Source organism: Stegodyphus dumicola, chromosome 9, assembly GCF_044657685.1.
Source record: "Stegodyphus dumicola isolate Sdum_Otavi_A_Nest chromosome 9, ASM4465768v1".
Lineage (NCBI taxonomy): Eukaryota > Metazoa > Arthropoda > Arachnida > Araneae > Eresidae > Stegodyphus > Stegodyphus dumicola.
In genome coordinates, this window is record NC_140776.1 from 3,153,235 (window position 1) to 3,176,452 (window position 23,218).

Sequence of the window (23,218 nt, forward strand, 5' to 3'; positions counted from 1 at the left end):
TAAATATATTTCGAGCTGCCAATCTTTCGGCGAGACTAACCGTTAGAAGATTTGAAAATTTCGAGATCCACATCAAGAGTCATTTAAAGGACAAATAAAACATTTTTCAGTTGGTTTTCGTTGGATCTTTGGTGAGTAGACAAATATTACTGATACTGTCCAAAAGCTGGTGTTTATTCGATGAGTCAATGCTGAATTTGAAGTGATTGAAGAATTAGCTTTTATGAATAGTCAGTCTTCGTGGAACAACTTCAGGTGACGATATCTTCAAGCAAGTCGAAAAATCTCTAACATAATACAATCTTCAAAAAAATCAGTTAAAATGTGTCACAATTGACAGTGGATAAAATATGTGTGGAACTGAGATAGGATTAGATGAACAAATGTTTAAGATTGTAAAGAAATGAAACGTTTGAAGTTTGAAGTTATATCATTCACCAGCAAGCTGCTTGTAGTAAACATCTCAATTTGGCTTTTATTTTTGAACCAATTGTAATCAGAAGTAAACTTCATTCGTTCTCTTGGACTAGTGAATTTTTATTAGAGATCGAAGCTGATTATCGTGACTTGCCTTATCATACAGCTGTTCGATAGCTCAACAACAGGAAAGTTTTGTTGAGATTCTTCGAGCTAAGAAAAGCCATAGATATGTTTTTAAATAAGTAAAATTCCTCACAAACTTTACTATGCCACATCGATTGGTTATGGAATTTACCCGTTTTACACAGAAGTCGTGATATATCTCAATTTATTTTAAATTAGAAAACAGTACTCATATGTGAAATATATTGTATTGTAAAAGCATATTGCCAGAAACTTACATCATTTGAACGGCAAATAAATTAAACAAATTTTAGCTTTTCCATGTTGTAAAAACTTTCAAATATCAGCGAAATCCTTATTTCCATAACAATTCTCACAGTATAAAATTTCTGAATTTATATTGTAATTACAACGCCTTTTTGTGGATCTTTATGCAAGTGCAAAAGATATTTCCATGTTTCAAAATCCATTTCGCTGTATAACTGACGAGTTTCCATCAGACCTTCAACTGCGAGTGATTGATTTGAAATATAATGTTGTATTAAGTATGTAATTAATTTTTATAAATATCTTTCGAATGATAATTATATTCAATTAAAATCATATGCACCAGGACGGATATCCGTATTTGGGAGTACTTTACTAATGTGATAAGTCATTTTCGAAAATAAAGTATGTAAAATGGCAGTTCAGATCACTATTTACAGATGATCATTTGCAAACAAATTTAACAGTAGAAAGTACTAATTTTGAACTCCAGTATGATAAAATATTATCTCAGGAAAAATAGTTATATTTTTCTCATTAGAAATTTTAAACTGTTTACTAATAACTTTTTTAATGTATAAATTTAAATAATTATTCGTTTTTTTATGCTAAGTGTTAGTAAAATATGTATAAATATTACGTAAAGCTATCTCTTCGTAATTAAATAGATGAATTATTTGCTGCATGAGAAAATTCTCATTCATATTTTCATGGTTGCTACTTGGCCCGCCTAGCCTAAAATTTTTACAGTCTGTTTTTTTCTAAAAATCTTTTACCGACTCCTCAATAAAATGTTAATGTAACTTCAATGGAAGGTCATGACATACCGTATTGTTTCCTGATTCATAGTTACTGTCAGGTTACTTGACATATATTTCAGGATACTGTCATTGTGCAGTAGGAAGCAATTTTCTCTTTTGAAGATTTCCAAGAGCAGATCGTTTTCGAAACCATCGAAAGTATCTAAAAGGATAATTCTGAATTACCCGTGCAATAATGCTGTTATTTCACGTGTTATATATCAAGTAGTTTGGTTTATATGATTACGGCAAAGCCTCAAGGGCTATCTGCCTAAGGGGAGGAATGCCTTCGTGGAGGACTTTCTAAGCTAAACTGACTCGTATACTCGTTACACATGGAGAAAACCACGAAAACGCTCTTGCAGACAGCCCATTCCCGGGATTCGAACCACTTACTGAACTATCAACGTTTAGGACTTTATGTTCGGCCGCTGGTGGGCCTATATAGCAAGTGGAGCCGTCCTATTGGAACTATACGCCTTCGAGATTTATGCCATCCGTATGAGCCTCGGGGTTATCATGCCCCGAAATCATTTACCATTGACTGTGCGCTCCACGCAGCTTCTTCGAAGAAATAATGGTCCAGTTATAGCTCCAGCCGAAATTCACCGCCAAAGAGAATGACACGTTTCGGATGAATCACATATAGGTTTTTGTCATTCCAAATGCAACAATATTGCTTACCAACATCACTGAAGAATATTTTGCTAGAAAATGCATTAAAACATACTTCTGCCGCTTTTGTTTCTGTTGAGATATTTGTAATCGCATTCTTACTAGTTAAAAGGAAGTATAGCTTTCTATCAAGTCCGAAACATTCATTAGCTTTCAGCCAGGTCCGAGTTATTCTGAAACTAAATCCCATTCTGTATGTTTCTTTTGATTGGTTATTTATTGTCTTGTTTATGATTTGTTAAACCATGATCTGTTATAAAGTTATATATATGACCTGTGTAACCGCTTATCGCTGCGGCTGGCTGTGGTCATTGCTTGTGGCGGCCTTGGTTGCGGCTAACTAGCTGCTTACTCGTGCTTTTTTTCGTGCCTGGATTACTGTGTGATTACAAGTTTTTCAGTGTGTTTTGCGAATCTACAACGTGTGATTTGTGAAATTCTGTTCACTCATCATGAGTGAAGGTGATAATTGTGTGAATATTATGGAAAAGGCTGCTCGGCAAATTGTTAATTTCTCTGAGGATTACATCGATTACGGTAACTCGGTATTAGGTGGAAACTGGTGTGACATTTTTCATAAAGAGGATTTCGGACCTAGAGATTACATCGCCTGTGTGCAATTTCGTGACAAATCAAAGCGGATATTAACTCACAGGGTCGATATTGTGCAAACAGCCTAAGGATTATGACGGATGATACCCAGAAACAGATTGTGGAAGAAAACTACAGAAAGACCAGAGAGATTGCCGAAGGACTTATTTCTGTATGCATAGGTAAGTGCGAGTTCTTTAGTAGTCTGGATCCTGGTTTTGTTAATTGATTTAAGGAAAATGTAATTAATAGGAATCTTAATTTATCTGATATTTCTGATGTTTTGAATATGTGTAATGTTATTGATGCTCAAAATACTACTGACAATGATAACAAACTTAAGCCCAAGGCTAGAAAAAAACTCGGTCAAACGAGTTAAAAGATCAATTAATGATTCTAGGAATGACGAGGGTTTTATTCTCCTGAAGAATACCTCCCGCCCTGTTAAATTAGTTAAAAACAATATTGATCTCCCTTTGGCCAATAAATTTGAAAAACTGTCTTGTGCAAATAATGATGCTAATGAAAATGTACCAAATAATTGTAATGAAAATGAAGTTGAAATTATTGAAATGGACACGCAACAGGGTTCTGACAGTGTCATACCACCAGCTCTATCGCCAAAAATTCGGCCTATCATGGTTAAGCCTAATATGAAATTCAGCGACTTCATTAAGATATTAAAAACTGACAGCAAAGCTGACTTTGTAGGCAAAGTCAGTGGAGAATTCCTGAAAATCTTCCCGGCTACAGAAAATGACCACAGAATTTTTACGAGCTACCTGGACTCTAAAAAAGTGGATCACTATGTTATACTCACAAAGCATGACAGACCGATCAAGGTGGTAATCAGAGGGTTGCCAATCGACTGCCCAGTGGAAGAGATAAGCGAAGCGCTGCAAGACCAAGGATTCAAGGTTCGACGAGTCGCTCAAATGCACAGAATAAAAACCAGAGTTCCTATGCCACTCTATCAGGACCAAATTAACAATGTACCTGGTGTTGAGCAGGTGTATGACATTGTCAATCTCCTGGGATTTTATGTTAAAGTGACTGCTTACCAATCAAACGGAAGTGTTGTGCAGTGTCACAACTGCCAACACTTTCATCATTCTTCAGAGAACTGCAAATTTAAACCAAGATGTGTAAAGTGTGTTGGGCCACACAAATCTGCCGAATGCTCTGCCAAAAGGCTTGATATTGTTAAATGCTGTAACTGCTTACAAACAGGGCATACTGCTAATTATAGGGGGTGCCCTAAGTTCCCCGTCAACAACACTATTAAAAACAAAAATGCAGGTGCCAAAGTTGGTTCTGATACCCTAAGCGCTCCCAAGCAGAGCGAAACCAATGTTCAAAATTCTCATGTGTCTAATGGTCGTACCTTTGCTGCGGCAGTTAAAAATGTTATTTTTGATAATTCTGAAAATGTTGTAAATAAGCCATCTACTAAGCCTCGTAAAAATGAAAATGTACAATCTCATGTTGATATTGCTAAAAATTGTAACCCCTCTGCTGAGGGAGGCTTTAGTGCCATTATGGACATTTTTAAGTTATTGAAAGAATTAAGCTGTGTTTTTAAAGGCCTCTCAGTAGGCAATGTTATCAGTAAAATTAGTGCCAGACTGCCAGAGTTACAAGCAGCTAATAATCCCATTGACAAGCTATTTGTTGTCTTTAACATTTGTGAGGACATATTTGGCTCTAATAATGTAAATAATGAATAACTTCATGAATAATTGTGTACATATTTTTACATGGAATGCGAATGGACTATCCCGTAAAATTCATTAACTTCGGGATTTTGTAAATAAGTACGACCCCGATATCTTCTTCCTACAGGAACACCGCCTTGGCCCTTCATCACCTATCTTTGTGCAGAATTATGCTGTACACAGATATAACAGACCAGCTACAGATCAGAACCCTCATGGCGGGGTCACAGCACTTCTTATTAAACGCTGCATTCCTCACAACCCTGTTCCAATTCCACGGCTTTCAGCTATTGAGGCCTCAGCCATCTCACTCATAACAAGCAATAATATAACATACATTTTTGTCTCCACATACATTCCACCCACATGTAACCCTCAACTTGTCCGTATGGACTTGCAGGTTTTACTCTCACTTGGCACACATGTTATTATTGGTGGAGACCTTAACGCTAGACATCGCGCATGGAACTGCTATAATTCAAATGACATAGGACGTGTAGTTTTCAATTTGGCCAAATCGGCGAATCTACACATAGCAGCTCCCAAAACACCAACACGGTATATTGCCCGTTCTACTGCAATCTTGGATTTCTTCCTGCTCAAAAATACCAGCGTTCCGCTGGATATTTCTGTGCTCGACGAACTCTCTTCTGATCACAATCCGGTCAGACAGATTCTGAACGTCAGCAGCTATACTCCACCAGACACAAGAGTCTTTCGCACGGACTGGCGAGCCTTCGTCAAAACTCTAAACAACATGCACTACACAACCCCCACAGTACAATCGAGGGATGACATTGATAGTTTAATCAAGACTTTCACCGATGATATCACTCATGCTTACTCTGCAGCCAGAAAGCCTGTGCCGAAGGGGCACACTTACAGAAGCCAAGAGCTCAGACAACGCATCAGACAACGCAACGCTGCCAGACGTCAGTTCCAGAAGTCCCGCAACCGAGAGGACAAACAAAGATTCAACAGACTCTGCGGAGAGGCCAGATCTCTACTCAATACACAGGCACAACTCAGCTGGACCAGGTACCTTCAAAACCTCTCCACAGACGATAACTCGCTATGGAGAGCCATCAAAAGGTATACGAAATGCCACAACAACATTCTGCCCCTTAAAGGGCCTCAAGGAATCCATTACACCGAAATTGAGAAAGCAGAACTTTTAGCGCAGCATCTGGAATCTCAATTTCGCACTAACAACATTCATGACTCCACCACTGAAAGCACTGTTCAATACTTTCATTCCACTTTCTCTACAAGCCCACGCACTGACAACATTATTCCAACCTTACCTTCAGAAGTCCTAGTTATTATCAAGAAACTCAAAAACAGGAAGAGCCCTGGCATTGATAACATCACAAACATCATGCTTAAGAAGCTGCCAGTCAAAGTCATCTTCATTCTCACCAAGATCTGTAACATCATCCTGGAATGGCAATACTTTCCTGAGTGTTGGAAAAAGGCTAAAATAGTCCCTATACTGAAGCCTAAAAACCACCAAACAAACCAGAATCATACAGGCCTATAAGCTTGCTTTCGTCCATCAGCAATGTGTTCGAAGCAGTCCTGCTCAAAAGAATCAACGCACACCTGGAGGACAACAACATTCTGATTCCCCATCAGTTCGGCTTCAGGAAGCAACTCTCCACGGCAAATCAGCTCTACAGGGTTGTTGAGACCATCGCTGAAGGAATGGCTAACAAGAGGATCACTGGTGGAATTTTTCTTGATATAGCAAAGGCTTTTGATAGAGTCTGGTTGGAAGCACTCACATACAAGTTACATGTTCTAGGTTTCCCAGAATACATCATTAATATCACCAATTCCTACCTAACAGGTAGATACTTTGTCGTTCATGTAGCAGGCACAAACTCAACTTTCCACCCCATCCATGCAGGGGTCCCTCAGGGGTCCTTGCTTGGACCTACATATTTTAACATTTACGTGAACGACATTCCCACCACACATGACACAACATTAGCTATGTATGCGGACGATACTGCGATCCTGGCACAAAGTGCATTTATTGGTCCAGCAATACAACGACTACAGAATCACATCCATGCACTAGAGACCTGGCTCACCCAGTGGAAGATTGCAGTTAATGTCGACAAAACCAAGGCCATCCTGTTCACTAGGAAAACCAAGATCAAGAAAAATCTCCAGTTCTTTGGTACCACCATTCCCTGGGCCAAGCAAGTCCTATATCTTGGGGTGATCCTCAACAATACTCTCACATGGTCCCCACACATCACTTCTGTTATCCAAAGGTTCCGGGTTCGTAAAGCGCAACTCAACCCCTTAATTGCTCGGAACAGTGTGTTATCTATAGACAACAAGTTACTTATTTACAAGTCCATTCTCAGACCATTACTCTGTTATGCCAGCCCTATCTGGGCCCACACACGCAAAACTAACAGAGGCAGGCTGCAGGCTTGTCAGAATATTGTTCTAAGGCAAATTACCAACGCAGAATGGTATATCAGGAATAATAGAATACATGAAGAGCTGGGCATGATGCAGCTCAGATCATTCTACTACAGGCTGGCCAAAAGATTTCACAGTAGGCAGCAAATTATTGACAATCCCTGCATCAAAATCTGTGAATATGATTATAACGATCTTGCGAATATTGATCGTCCCCTTGCTCAGCTCAATGTGTACATTATGTAATTTATTCCTGCTTTGTGTATACTCTTTCTCACCTTTTACCTGCCTCTATATGTCATGTATGTTCTTATTTTTATTATCTTCTAATGTATCATTAATTATTGCTCATATATTTTTTGAATCATGTATCATGTACTTAATGGATCCAGACTATTGACTTACTCACTTACCATCTTACCATGTAACTTTGTAGTCACGGCTCGACAGCTTTCCTGGGCTTCCACCATAACAGCAATTTACCCTCTAAAGACCTAAAAATTTATATATATATATATAGAATCTTTTGGTAATTACTTATATGCTTATATTGAATGGTTAACTGTAAATATAATATTAAATGGAACCAGACATATTCTACAAGGGGTAAGGCCTCTGGCCTAGGCACCCTGGTGTTGCAAACACCGCTCTACTAGGTAATACTTATCGCTGCGGCTCATGCTGCTCGGCACTTATGGCTGCTACTCTCGCATTCGAGCTTTGGAGTTACTGCGAGCTGGTCGCTTGGTGAAGTGTTCCTGATCGATCGTGCGCGTAAGTAGTTTTCGAGTTTGGTTTTTGAATTTTCCAAGTGTTTTCATGATGGACTTGCCTTTCCGTTAGGGACGGTAGGTTTTTTGGACTGTTGCAATGAATCCCAACTTAGAGTCCATTCAGACTTTAAACTTAATTAATGATAAAAATGTTATTGAAAATCTTATTGAAAGTGGTTCAGAAGAGGAATTAGATGCTATATCTACCTATTTGCAAATCCAAAAAAATCTTATTGATAGTGGTCAAAAAATAGTTGATCCCGAAGTTGAAAAATTGTTTCAAGTTATGGTAGCCAAACTCTTCAGTAAACGGCAATTAAAAAATGTTAAATCTTCAAAGGAAATTGATGAGATTGTAGGAATTGGTCAGATTCTGACCCAACAAAACATGAATAATGTCAATGTGCAAGACAATAACTCTCTTAAGCAGGGCGAAACTTGGATTAAACCCAAAAAAACGCACAAGCGTACTTTAAGTGATAGCAGTAACTCATCTGTTACAACAATAAAAAATAGATATTCTACCCTTAGAATAGATGACGGCATGGAAGTCAATCAAACGCCCAACATAAACCCTCAGGATATGGACCAATCAGAAGAAGGCGAATTCATAGCCCCTAGAAAAACTGCAAACCGTGTACCGCCGATTATAATATCTGATGTTACGTCTTGGAAGCCCCTTAGAGATGAAATTAAAAAATTTATCACAGCTATGGAGTGCGTACAAAAAGGTGGAGACATCCACATAAAAGTCAAATCTGACGATGACTATCGCTCAGTCACAAAATTTTTGGATAATAAGGAAATACTTTATCACACATTTCCCCTACTAAGGGATAAGCCCATTAGAGTAGTAATAAAGAAGCTTTCAGTGCATACTAAACCTGAAGAAATATTAGAAGAACTTCAACAATTAAAAATTCCAGTTAAAACGGTTAGACAGATAACCAAAAAGATTGACAATGAAATTGTCAAATTGCCAACTTTCCTTACAGAAGTCCCACGGACTGTTGAAGGAAAAAAGATATTTCAGGTAACACATATCTTGGACCTTGCGGTCAAAATTACCTCTTTCCAACCAACCCCAGGACACAAACAGTGCCATAACTGTCAGAGATATGGACATAGTCGCTCCCACTGCAAACATAAACCAAGATGCTTAAAGTGCGGATTAAACCATATCACCACTAACTGTACAAAAGATAGAAATCTTCCAAGAAAGTGTTGCCTTTGTGGGGGACCCCACATCAGTTCCTACAGGGGTTGCGAAATGCACCCTGACAATATTAAACGTAAGATTGCTGAAAAAGAAAATCAAAGAGATGCCTGGAGAAAGACAAGAACAAATCCTCCAGAAAACAACTTGGAGAACTTCCCCACATTACCGAGTAGGAGAAACACTAACGAAATTGTTAATGAAGCCAGTCCCTCATCAGCCAACCAGAATGAAGCTCACGAAAGAGAACAATTAGGCTCCGCCCCGGATTTCCTGAAATGGATCAAAAATCTATTTACTCAAGGCAAAGCGCTATTTGAACGCTTTTTTAAAGTCAAGTCAATAATGGAAAAGCTCCAAATAGGGTGGGAAGCCTTTGATTTTTTAGCAAATTTAAATTATGAATGTTAATATTGTAAATAACTATGCAAGCATCCAACTTACTGCCTCCAGCAGTTTAAATTTCGCCTTCTTTAATGCCAACGGAGTTCGCGGCAAGTACACTGAGATCATAAACTTTCTTAATTGCCATGACATTGATATTTTCTTAATTAACGAGACACATCTTCGAGCTAGTGATAAATTTAACATCCAAGGTTATAGAACCTTTAGAAAAGACAGAGAAAATAACAGGGGCGGTGGCACCCTGATTCTCATCAGAAGACACTTGCAGGCCAACTACTTTAATCTCCCAAATTCTAGTAATATTGAAACTACTGCCATCATAGCTCACTCTCGCACTAATGAACCAATTGTGATTATTTCTGCTTATAATCCCCCGGGACATAATATCAGCAACAGTGACATGAGCATCTTTAGCGGCATTATGCTTCCCACAATACTAGCCGGAGACTTAAACGCGAAGCATCACTCCTGGAACTCTCGACGTGCAAATGCAAACGGGAACTTCCTTCATAATTATGCCCTTACAAATGATTTAAGTATCTTTGGACCAACGGATCCCACCAGATACAGCCATACTGGCAGTGCTGAAGTTCTTGATTTTGTTATCACAAAATATATTGCACAAATTCCCTTCCTACAAGTTTCACACCAGCTAACTTCCGATCATCTGCCTGTCAGATTTACTTATTACGGCTTTGAAAAAAATATTCCACTTAGAAAAATCACAAACTGGGAAAAATTCATTCATTCTCTGGAAAAACTACCAGCGCATTCTGCTTTAGCCGATATTACTGACATTGAGTATCAAATCACTAAGGTCAATAATTGTATAAAAAGTGCTCTTGACAAATCTACTAAATATGAAGAACATAAAAAAGAAAAACTTCCGGATAACATTATTGACAAAATTAAGGACAAAAATCGCACCGCTAAAATTTGGCGCCGTACTGCTGATCCTAATATCAAAAGAATTCTTAACAGAAAAATTAGGAATATTAAAAATCTAAGTGAATACAGATCTGATAATTGGAATAATTTATTAGACTCAATGGACTTCAACCCTGATACAGTGTGGCGTATTGGGAAAGCGCTCAGAAAAACTCATAGCGACAACATTGGACCGTTGCACACCGATACTGGAATCGCATATTCTGAAAAAGATATGGCAGAAGTTCTTGCAACACATCTTGAAAAAACCTTCACGACAAATAACTCACAAGATGAAGATACAGAAGAGGAAGTTTTTAATTTCATTATTCACCTTCCTGATAGAACAGATGGACAGCAAATTGGTTACACCTCGCCCATTGAAATTCAAAACATTATAAAAAATCTGAAAAATAGAAAGGCCCCCGGCTACGACGGGATAACAAATAAAGTGCTCAAAATTCTCCCCAAGGGATATATTGTCCTAATTACCAACATAATTAATGCCTGCATAAGGCTTAACTATTTTCCGCAGCAGTGGAAAATGGCACATATCATTACTTTTGTTAAACCTGGCAAAGATCCAAAAAATGTTAACTCTTATCTCCCAATTAGCCTGCTTCCAAGTCTTAGCAAAGTTTTTGAGCGAGTTCTACAGAAACGGCTGACCAGACACTTGGAAGATAGAGGGATAATTCAAAATGAACAGTTTGGTTTTCGCCCACAGCATAGCACAGTACATCAACTTCTCAATGTTACTGAATTTATTGCCGATTCCTTTTCCAAAAAGAATACTATTGCAAGCTGTTTCCTAGATTTAGAAAAGGCATTTGACAAGGTGTGGCATGAGGGACTCCTCTTTAAGCTACACCTTGCTCATCTGCCTATAAATTTTATCAAACTAATGCAAAGTTATCTAAAAAATCGCAATTTTCATGTCAAAATCAATAATACTTTATCCTCAAGAAAAAGAATCAAAAGCGGCGTCGCCCAGGGAAGTGTTTTGGGGCCAATTCTCTTTAATATCTTTACTAATGATATGCCAATCCCACTAAATTCAAAACTTGTGAAATATGCAGATGACACCGCTATTTTTACAAAATCTTTAAAACCACAGTTTGCAGTAGACAAATTAGAAGAAGCAGTTTGCACGTCAGAACCGCTGCGGACCTCCACCAGAGTTTCCTCTGGCCTCGTCCTGCCCGGGCATACTGCCATATAATTGCTTATTTCATCTATTTCAACTGCAATTCAAGATCTTCAAGCCAAGTTATCAATCTGTTTACTTAAGAATCACATCTCCCGCAGATTTTAAATCTGCCTAAGAATATTTTCATCGCGATCCCATTAATTATTTGCACTCTCCTACACAAGCCACATGCCAATGAGCCTATTAATCGTAAACTCTTTCCTATCCGCTTTTTGCTTTAGTGTTTGTACTGTGTATAAAAAAATTATAAAAACCAAAAAAAGTATAAAATATAAAAAAAAAATACAAAAAAATTTTTTTAAAAAACCTAAAAACTTATAAAAAAATTATGATACTTAAGTTTTTATTCTCTCTGCTCTATCCCTAAACTTTCTCGAGCCTGTGGCTCCCTCTATTGAGCATCAAGTAAATCACTTATGCCAAATTTTTCCAATTTCTGCTCACTTTTAGTAATTCTGATGTGGAGGTAAATGGTTTTGAACCATAGGCACTCCGAAATTTGCAAATCATTGGCATTAGAAGAAGCAGTTAACATCATCGCACATTACCTCAAATCTTGGAAACTTAAAGTCAATCCGACTAAATGTCAAATTCTGCTCTTTAGAAGGTATAGAAAATTTACTCCAGTAAACGTAAATATAAAGATAGAAGATCAGCCACTCCCCGTCGTCAATAGTACTAAATACCTGGGTGTCATTTTCAATTCACAACTCTTCTTCAAGGAACAGACTGCATATGCCTTACGGAAAGCTACAGCCGCAAAAATGGCTCTGTACCCCCTCATCAAAAGAGACTCAAAATTAAACATTCAATTAAAGAAAAGAGTTTACATGATGCTGATTAGACCGACACTACTTTATGCAATTCCCATATGGGCTACAGTGTTCAAAACGTACAGACACAAGTTACAAGTCTTTCAAAACAAGATTCTAAGAGAAATAGTTAATTCTCCTTGGTTCGTTAGAAATTTGCAAATACACAAAGAATTAAAAATCAGACCAATTGCTGACCAAATTATTTCAACCTGCCACAACTTTTATAATAAAATTGAACAGTCTCAATATGATCATATTAAGGAACTAATCAATTATGATCCAACACTTGAAAATGCTGCTAAGCGTCCTAGGAGCATTTTTCATAATCCAAGGTGGTGAAACTTGTAAATAGCTGTACATACTGTAAATATTTCCCCACTAGAGAATTTTGTGTTTTTTTTCAACTTATTTAGGACTTAAAAAAGCACTGTGGATTATTACTTTATATCATTATTTTCAAGAATTTTATATTTTTTTAGTGTTCCTATAAAAAGACTTTGTTAGGGACACACAAACTGAATTAATTATGTGTGTTTCACCATCCCGCCTTCTAAACTGTGACTTATGCTGAAATATTGTGTCTTTTAAAATTATAAGTGTTTCTTAAAAAGTGTGTTTATTCCAGAACTTTGTACAGTGTGAACTGTTTGTGAATACTGTTAATTTATATGACTTTAACATTTCTCGTACGAGAACGCTTGAAATTCACCAGAAATATGTTACTGTTGACTTATTCCTCATTTGAGCCACTCCCACCAGTATAATTACGATCCATTTCATTCTGAACCTGTTTCAAAAGCATACTTAATTTAAATTACTTAATGTTTATTTTTTCAAATGCTTTATTAAGCATACTTTTCAGCTAGTTATATCTTTTGTCACAGCTCGAACAGCTCCCAGATGCTTTTTCACTCTACATACCTTTGTATTTGCTTCAGCTTCGCCTAGTAGGCGCGGCGTTACACGCCCATTTTTTCAATTGTATATACCAACGCCTAAGGGCATTTTTTTCAAAAGCGGTGGTTAAAGCAGCAGAGGCTGCTAATTGCCTCCTAACCATTCAAAAATCAAAGACAAAGGCTTATCGCTGCTGAGTATTATTCTGCCTGGACTTATTTATCTGTGCTAGTGCTTATATTACTCTGCTTATGCTTATCTCTGTTTGCATGTAACTCTGCGTATTACTCTGCATATCTCAGTAATAAATATTTGCTTTGCGAACCACGGCATTTTCTATGTTTAACAGTTTCCCTTAAGGTTAATACTTCATAAAATTAGGAAGCAGCTTAAATTAAACGAAAATCAATTCAAAAAAGAAAATAAGCTTAAGTTACGTTTGTGGTCAATTCAAAACTAATCCAATTAAATCATAAACTCAAATTATTTTTAAATCTCTTTTCTTACAAAAGATTATTAAATTTTAATTTAAATATGGGAATCATTGTTAATATTTTGATTAACATTTATCACAATGCTCCGAAATCCAAATCAATTATGTAAAACAAAATTATATATAGTTGTTAAATATATAAAGGATATTTAAGTTAAAACTATTACTTAAAGTATAGCTAGTGAATTTTCAACTACACTTCATTTGTGGTCTAAAATAATGTTAATACTAAAATAAAACTAGAAATTACATACTAAACTGGAGTTTGTCAAGTTCAATTTCGAATCTCCTTTAGCAGATAATGCGTTGTGTAATCGTTTTTTACAATAAAAAATATATGAAAACAAATCGTTTGTATCCCATACCCATTCCCGTTTTCAAGCTTTAACCAGTAAAAATGCCCATTTGTTCACCTGTTGCACAAGTATTCGAAGTTGAAGCTTCCTATGTATGATCTGAGTTATATTTCTTTTATTTCGATTAATTTGACTATTTCTTATGTATAAGTCAAAAAACGTGATGTATGTTTTAATACATATTGAATATTTTTTACAGTGAAAGAAAAGGTTTCTGTTAGAATACTTAAAATTTGCAGTTTTAAATCATTCTTCATAAATAGTGAGGAAAAAACGAAATATTTTAGTTTACTTTTCAGATCTAATCCAGCACTTTTGAACTCACGCTGATAACAGAGATTTAGCACAGAAAGTACATTTGAATTTGTTCATCATACTCCTGCACGTTTTGTAATTTTTTAGAAAAATATTGCAACTTCACATCCACGGATCTGAGACAAACCAGTGATCAAGCGCTAAACTCGCTGTACACTGGTAGTTCCATCTCAGTTAGAATGGGCATAAATTCATGGGCATTTTCGCAATTTTCTGCATGTAATTCGTTGGTACCAGACACTTTTCCTTAGAATGTTCTTTATGAAACCATCACCGCCATTAGGTAGATAACCCGCGTGTGCTTTGTCATAATGACGTAAATAAACCGAAGTCAACCGTGGATCTGAAGCAAATTATTCAACTGCATTTTTGACATTTATTGCGCTCTTTAAGTGCACTTTATATGTCCTTTGTGGGTGCGAAATAAAATAAATTAAATTAATATGTGTATTTTATCTCCGTTACATTCGAAACAAACCACACGGGAAAAAAAAAAAAAAAAAACACAGAAACACAGTGGTAACTTGCTTGACAGGTTTAAAAAATGTAAAAACAATATATATATATATATATATATATATATATGTTTCGTTGCATCATCAGGGGGTTGATACAATGAAAAAGGTAAATACAACAGACTTATTCTCAACTAAAAAAATATACTTAAAAATTAGAGTTTGATGCTAAAATAATCTAAGAAAATTAATCGAAGTATCTCTCTCATTCTAACTCCTACAAGCCTCAGTAAGTGTTTATTTTGTGTCTTTGTTAGCACAAAAACAGGCTGGTTTCCCTTTTGTTGCACACACATACTTTTTAAGGCCTCAAGTAATTGTTTTTAAATTCTAAATAAGACATTATAAATCTTATACACTTAATTTTATTTTCAAAAGTGCGTTGACTGTTAAATGAGGTAAAACCATTTCTGTATTACAAACATTGGAAAAAATATCTCATTTATTTCGCCTTTTCATATGTAGTAATTGTGAAATATGTTTCCAATTTCATTTGTCTAACATTTACTGCAATCAATTCATATGTTCGAAAGAGGAAATAATAGAAAAATACACAAATGAATGTCAAACCAATTATTTTTTTTTCTGTTTTATGCATTTCTCCTAAAAGTTAATTGACTTATTATAACATCTAAAAGTTAATTAAAAGTTAATTAACTTTTAATTTTAATTTATTATACGTTTTAAAGAATACAGTAATTCTAATCTTCTCATTATTTTATCAAATTACCTAATTGGACTTCCCAAGAGTTAGGATCAACCTCAGTATTTCTATATAACTCTTTGTTTTAGAATCCGAATACATTTCGTAATAATATGTTGGTTTCTAAATGAATTGTGAGATAAATCGAGCTACATAAATGCATGTTTGCTTTGTTCTGAAAAGAAAATGCTAACTGCATTAATTAAAAGTATTTATTTATTTTTACTTAAAATGTATAACATTAGGAGATGGATGAGCATAATGAAGAGGGAAAATATTTGCTTTGTTATGATCTTGAAATTACAAACATGCGGCTTGTTTTCCTAAGATAAGATAAGGGGACAAATTAAACGAAGTATAAGACGGAAAATGTTTACATAATGTATGATATATATAATATAGAATATTAAACTGATTGTAGTACAGATTACGGAAATACCATTGTAACGGATAATAATAGTAATATATGTAAAATTTAGGCACGCTTAAATTAATTATTATGACAATGTTAAAAATTATTTCCTTGCAGAGAAATACCTCTCAAAATAAATTTATAAGACAAAGTGGCTCGTAATTCGTGACCAACACTGCCGAACTGTCCACGTAGAAATGACAATCTCCTTAAGTGAGCGAATGATCCGATGAGATGGCTTCCGACCACGGTGAAGTGAAAAAAATTGAACTCTGTACCATCCAAATGGGTAAATTAACTATCTGATGAAACTTGGAAAAATAATTAATAATAATAACATCTTAATGTTATACAAAAGATACCAAAACACTGAGCGGCATAATTGCTGTGTGCGAATTCTAAAGTTCAAAAATATCGTTGCAAGATAAATTGTGTGGAGATGCCTTTAGACATCCGTATTAGTGATTCTAAAAATTTCATTGCAAAATATAAGTAAAATCAGCCAACTTACTAAATCAGTATGATACTGCAGAGGAATCTTGCACAATAATACAGTGTGTTAACAATGAAAATGCGAATATAACGTTATAATGTATAAATGCATGAAACATATATAAGCAGATAAAAGCAAAATATTACTGTGGTTTACAATTGAAAAACAATTCTCTAAGAACCAATACTTAAGAATAGACTTGCATATATTGCCCGCTATGTACTGCGCTTACTGTTCTGAGATCATGTCTTCTTGTACAGAAGGAAATTAATTATTACTAAATAATACTATTTTTTACAGAAAATCCAATTCACAGGGAACTAATTCTACTTTACTTACCAGTAAGGAAGGTAACGTAAATACGAAAGGTGTAGTTTGCTAATATTTTCTGATTTTTCAAGATTTATGCTAAACATTTAAAAAGAAAAGAAATCAGTAAGGGGAAAAAGGTGTACATGTCATATAAAAATAAATATACACAAAATACTTCAGTAATATGTATATGAAACAAGTACATTAAGAGCTGTTGTCATGTCCATAGGCATATGAATTTACTACTGCTATATGTGTATAAAACCAATATATGGAACGCCGCAAAGATTATCATATATGCATTGAGGCAAGTTATATACAGAAGAGAAATGAAACTAGTTTTCTGAATGTGGACAGTAGAACTTAAATACTAAAAGTAATACTTTGTACTGTGCTTACTACACATCCATATGTTGTTATGGTCCTTGCTTTTTTAATGCAATTATATGCTTGTCATGTATACAAAATAGAACTACTTAGGGCAGCAGTTCGTCGGGAAATATTAATAACTTACTGTACAGTATAAGGGAAAAAATACTTTAACGCTACATGGTGTTTACTTTTGGTCCTAATAATTAATATTTACACCATAAACAAATACTGCAATAAAAAAGTACACACATTCTTTCAAAAATGTTTTAAATAAAATATGAGAATAATAATATCCATAAAAATAATAATAATAAGAGTACAAAATATTATTCGGAAATTCTAATACAACCAACCTTATACTCATTTTACTAAGTACTGAATTATTTACGTTACAATGTTTAATATTATGTACAAATAGCTGCTTCCATATCTTACAAAGTCCTACTAGTCCAAGTTTGTTCGCATTGATTCACATTCTGGGTACTTGAAACAAACGCTGCAGACTTCAAATATTTGGTCTATAGAAATAAGCCTTGCTAATGTATGGTAAAAGTAGTTCGGTCATTATTTAGCTTGATAAACGGAAACTCTAAACGTTTTCTTGATTATCCGCATAAATTCTCATCCATTTTAAACGCAAAGCTAATCAAAGTGGTTTATGCTTACTCAGTGTATTGAGACTTTCTCTGTGTTATCAGGACTTTTCTATTTTTGAGTATATTGGACGTACACGTTGGCCAGGCATAGTCCACTGATTTCTTTGAGTGCCAAATTCTTGTGTCCTTCGTCCTACCTCTGGTTCTGACCATCTTCTTTTTCAATTTTGTAGCAAGCTTATAAAATTGTTCTTTTAATGTGAGACAAATTAAATTAATGGATTATTCTAGTAATTCCAGTTCCATGCCATTAGCTATCTGCTTGTCCAGGTGGTCGACGATATCATTGCCTTGAATTCCTGTAAGAGCAGGAACTCATTTCAGAGTGGGTCTTTGGGAGGTAGGCATAGTCACAAGTTGTTTCTGAATTCGTTATACTAAGCGATTTCTACTATTATGTCATTCGATAGCTGCTAGACGTGACGATGAGTCGTCGAGTATGGAGAATTTCTGTTGCTGGTACACAATATATAAGTGTGCGTAATCACTGTGCTGATAGCTAGCAGCTGTGCTTGCATACCAAATTGTTCAATCCTAGTTTCCTCTTCTACTCAAATGTAACGGTACAATTTTCGTGTCTACAGAAGGCACTTGTCTCAATCGTAATAAAACAAAGGCAAATTTATTGACATTTCTTGTTTTGTGCTTTTCAGTCGTCATATGTATAGAAGCTGATTCATATTCTTAACCGTCACAGATTAAAGTCTCCAATATTAAATGTAATAAGTGATGGAAAACAGTACAAATATAGTTAATTTGTTCAATAATCAAAACTTTAACAGGTTATTTGTGAGCTCTATGCCTAAAGTGGAAGGAGCTGACTGAATCTGCATTTTCATATTTCTCTCATTATGTGTAAAGTAAGCATGTATTAGTTACACTTAGACAAATATACATTAAATATTACCTTGTAAGTTAGGTAGGTGTTAAGTCCTTTTACATTAGTATAGTTTACATTAATCCTTTGACATTAGTATAGTCAATCAATCAACAGCATTGCAGTAATTTCAATAACAAGCTATTTTGGTATTTTATAGCATTCTGCAAAATATGACTTCTCTGATTACTAGTATGCGCAAATATTGTGGAAGTTATATGGAGACATCTGGAAACTTCGTTATCGATGCAGACAATCTGTTATTTATTGATTGAGACAGTGTTTTAGGAGTAAGTCCTTTGCAAAAATAGCCACTAATATCGGACTCTCCTATATAATCTTTGCAGTGGTGTCGCACCAGTGCTAGAAGTAGTAATAAACTGCATAGTGTTGTCATTCGGTGTATATCATAATTCTTATTATAATTCTTATTATAATTCTATTATTATTCATTGTAATTATAATTATTATTCATTATAGTTCTGTATTAGGAATGATGATCAATGGGAGTCTGGATTACTGACTGGAGGACACTTAATTATTAGGCAGTCATTTTCGCCATTTCTCAGTGTTACGCATCTCATCAATCTTCGCATAAGGTGTCATGATCATCAACAACCAGTCACTATTACATATACGCTTTCAATGGGCGTACCAAATAGATGCGAACTGCAGCATGTTTCCACGCAATATAACATCTTAGATGCTTAATTTGCTGCCACAGAGCACCGTTTCATTACTTTTATAAATACATCTATATAACACTATTCACAAAATGATAAAATCAGTAAGTAATCTTGAACAAATGACGCGTTGATTCGTTATGCAACAAAAGATGCGCGTAGAAATTCTGTTGGATATTATTCTGGCATTTTAATGTTCTAAGCAAAATAGCCATAAATACCTTCTAATAATACGGTTTAATATAAATAATATAATTTTGAATTTGTAGAAAGCGTTCACTTTTTATATTACGCAATGGCTTTTTTCTGCGAAAATTTTACACATGAAATAATTAAAGGGTCGTTAAACCAGTATCAACGAGGCCTTTCGTTATTCTGTCAATTACACGTTCTTTCAAGTTAAGATCTAAACGTTTATGAATTTAATTTTTAGAAAATGGTTGATTAGAATTTTTATATTACGCACTCAGCTGAAAACAAGAAATTAAAAAATATAATTATATATATATAGATAAATAAATTGATTAAACTTAAGTCCTATGCTTTTAAAGATTTTAAATTCAGTATTCTTGGAAATATTCAAGAGCAAATTTACGGATTCAGAACAATCTCAAATGCCAGTTACTTAATGAATTTAGTAAGATGTTGTCCAGATAGAGAAAGAAGTTGTGAAATAAATAATTCTTTTCTGAAGTTTAATGATTCTATATTTAGTAAAACAGGCTCTTCGAGTTTCTTATTTTAAAATACACAATAGTTTGCACTATATTTATAAAAGTTTTATGGACATTTTATTGATAGTGAATTGTATCGTACGGATACTACACAAAATATTAAACCTGTTTTTACATAGCTCTCATATTCCTATTGAAGTTGTTTTCACAAATTTCTCCACATTCGTTTTAGAAAGATTTGATATGGAGTACTCACCACCAGCAATGTTTAAGAAAATACAAATTCCAACTACATTTTTCAAACCTTTGTACAAATAGCACAATTTTTTAAAGTTCTGTAAAACCTGAATAATTTCAATACTGAATTAAGATATTAAATTGCACTCAGTAACATTTACCTAACCTGAGTATTTCACACTTCTCTTCCTTAAATAATGTGCTTTTTTATAAACACACACTTTTTGAATCCTCAAATATGAAAATTGGCAATAGTATCACAAGGACGCCAGAGACAATTCCGAATTAATAAAATTAATTTGTTGTTGAATCTTTTAGTTACTCATAGATTAAGGAAAAACCAAGTTTTATAAATATATTATAAAAGAGTTTCGAAAATGTCAATGAATTATAAATTTAGTAAAAAAGAAAATCAATCATGAAACTATAAATTACTTGAAAAAAATAGTGAAAATGCTGAATGAAAGCCTCGAAGAAGGCTACATATAAATGATTATACAGAAAATATTTAAATATTTTTTTAATTCTACATAGCACGTCAAAACTACTTGTTATCTACTTTCAGATCGAAATCAGTCTGAAAATTAATTCCTGGTCGTAAAGATTATCGAAAATTTATGGTCGCACCATAACTTCTTCATAAAATAATTCCCATCCTGAAGAAGGTTAAAATAAACCTTTGATATCATCAACACAACCGATGCAATAACAGAAAATCTATTTCCACAACTTGAGGAAAAATCATATTAAACAAAAAAAAAAAAAAAAAAAAAAATTATTTAAAATATCAAGCGCCTACAAGCTCTTTTACTCAGATTCTCAAATTTTTACGAGAAACAACGATAAACAGAGCAAAAATAAATTTAAGTAATTCAGTTGCCTTGAGAAATATAGTTCTTTTTTGTTGTTTTTAACTCGCATTACTTAGAGTCATCAGCTAGAATGCCGCGAAACTTGGGAATTAATGACGACATGGAAAAAACATCCTTGGGAGGAAAATATTCCGAATGTTGCCGATAGGAGAAAAATGGCGCCACTTTGGTCTACGCAAAGAAACATTTACATAAAACGTAGGTAAATTTTGAAAATGCAAACTACAGCATAGTCAGTAATTAAATTTGTAAGGATAAAGGGAAACAGTGAAGGAAATTCCGAATGTTAGCTGGGCTCAACAATCGTCTCACGTTAACCTCAAAGACCGTTACTTATGATCTTAAGAACAACAGCTACTGAGGTCGTGGCTGTTGTCATCACCCATGTGGCCACTGCTGATGGCAGCAGAGCCTGGGAAATAGCGGACAATTGGATTTAAATCTTTCAACTCTATAACAAATCTTTACTCCTACCCGTACAAGATAATTTACACTTAGAAATTAAGGTGATTATGATAATCGGATGACGTTTATTCTGACATTTCTTACCAGGATGGAGATCAGCGGTGATGATCGCGGAAAATTCTGGGGGGAGGGGTCTGTAAACTCTCCCAGTTTTTTAATTTGGGCATTCACAATATTCCATATACTTCAGGAAATTCCACTGCATTCACCTAATTCAGTGCTTGGTGCGGCTTCCCAGAAGATTTGATTTACTGATTCTTTTTTTTTTTTTTTTTTTTTTTTTTGTGTGTGTGTGTGTGAACAGTACTCTAACAGGACCACCTGTACCGCTACCTTTCAAATGTATCATGGTATGCTGACTATTCTTGTCATTCCACCATAAACGGTATTCTCAGATACCGTTTATGCACATTGATTCCAAACCTCATTTTGACCTATCCGTGTTGCACCATCACTTTACAGAACAAAGAATTATAAGTCTTTTTTTTTCTCCATTTCCATGGCCACCTCGCTCCCCGGATCTAAACTCATATAACGTTTTCCTATAAAGCTATATGAAATTATTAGCTTATATTTAGCTGAAGTTCTAACCTTGACGATCTTAAAAGACAACATATCATGGGCTGTGCTGAGCATTCTTGGCGACATATTAAGTTCGGTCGTCGGGAATGTATGATCCACGAAAAGGATGGTCACATAAGAGATCTTTATCCTCTCCGAGGAAGCGCTGCTGTTGAATAAAGTGCTATGGTGTACTAAAATATCACATCGTTATTAGTTTAGTGACATTCATTTGCTGCATTAAAACCGTGTTTCACTCCAATTTCTTCTTTGTTTTTGATTTTTCTAGTCTTCATCTGTATGGACTAGAACAGCGCGACATTTTCCGCTTTTGTCAACTTTCCGAGCTATTTTCTTCTCTTTACGGATTCATTTTTCTCATTTCGTCATTAGTCCTCTTACCTGATTTGGTGGCATTCGAACTGAAATAGCTCTGAGTAGGGTAAATTAAAAAAAAAAAAATAATCGTGGACTAACGTGGCGGTCAGTGATAGGTGCCAAAATATTTCTCTCGAACTCTGTGCTCGAAGGTAATAACCAGTCTGGATTCTGATTGTAGCAGACGACCGTAGAAGTGAAAATGTAATAAAAATAAGTATATAAACAGCTAATTAACATAAAATTGTTCATCTATTCTAAGAGCCATGCATGCATTATTCCATTTTCTAAAATATTTTTCTGGCTTATTTTTATAAAAAATTTATATATACAGAAATACAGAAAAAAATATTGTGAATACAGGTGCTATACAGAAAAAAATATTGTGAATTATCTTTTAATTGTTTACAAAAAAATAGTGATAAAACATTTTTCACATTAGTTTTTAACTTTTTTAATAACTCTTAAATTGCATTTTTATTTATATTCCTTTCTATAAAGCAATTATTTTAGTTCTATTAGCTATGATTTTTCCTTCATCCTTTTACATTTTAGTATCGTAAATGATTTT

General features: G+C 34.7%; 1 protein-coding gene across 1 annotated transcript in view; it reads right to left on the reverse strand.

Moving 5' to 3' along the window:
- The window catches only part of LOC118188465 (glutamate receptor ionotropic, NMDA 2B-like), a 755,448-nt gene that overhangs the window by 707,055 nt on the left and 25,175 nt on the right, over positions 1-23,218 (reverse strand). Inside the window, exon 3 of the mRNA XM_085823172.1 lies at positions 16,900-16,968. The gene's annotated coding sequence lies outside the window, so the exon portion shown is untranslated. The remainder of the gene's footprint in view (positions 1-16,899; positions 16,969-23,218) is intronic.